This window comes from Bison bison, unplaced genomic scaffold (assembly GCF_000754665.1).
Source record: "Bison bison bison isolate TAMUID 2011002044 unplaced genomic scaffold, Bison_UMD1.0 scf7180017846595, whole genome shotgun sequence".
NCBI lineage: Eukaryota > Metazoa > Chordata > Mammalia > Artiodactyla > Bovidae > Bison > Bison bison.
The window spans coordinates 14638-15086 of record NW_011477168.1 but is presented as its reverse complement, the minus strand read 5'-3'; the positions used below and the strand labels follow the sequence as shown (position 1 = coordinate 15086).

General features: G+C 60.8%; 1 protein-coding gene across 1 annotated transcript in view; it reads left to right on the top strand.

Annotated features, from left to right (window-relative positions):
• Window positions 1-449, top strand: part of LOC104988817 (medium-wave-sensitive opsin 1) — a 9401-nt gene that overhangs the window by 5940 nt on the left and 3012 nt on the right. The gene's annotated exons all lie outside the window — the stretch shown is intronic.

Sequence of the window (449 nt, the reverse complement as noted above, 5' to 3'; positions counted from 1 at the left end):
GAGGGGAGGCCATCACGGCTGAGATAAGCTCCCCTCCCCCTGCCTTCAGCCTGTGATTTGCTCCCCCTTTTCGCTGCCCACCTCCACCCCCCATTGGCAGTCAGGGATCAGAAGCAACCTAGCTGACTTCCACGGGTAGCCACACACAACTTGGGCCGGGCGAGTCATGAGCTGTGGAATCCGGGCTACAGGACACACACCCCAGCCATCAATCACCCTTGAGACCTGACCATGGGGCAGGGCGGTGGGGGCGGGGGGACACAATCTGATAGGGGACTAGGGGAGGCTGGAAACAGCCTCATTAGCTCCTTCCCCGCCTCCTGATGGGAACCAAGCGAAGCCAAGTGCATGGCAGGTGTTAGCCAAGTTCCGCTCAAAGCCTCTAAGAGCTCCCACAAGACCAGCCCTGGCCAGGCCAAGCACTCCCTTAGGTGGGAGTACTGGAGTGG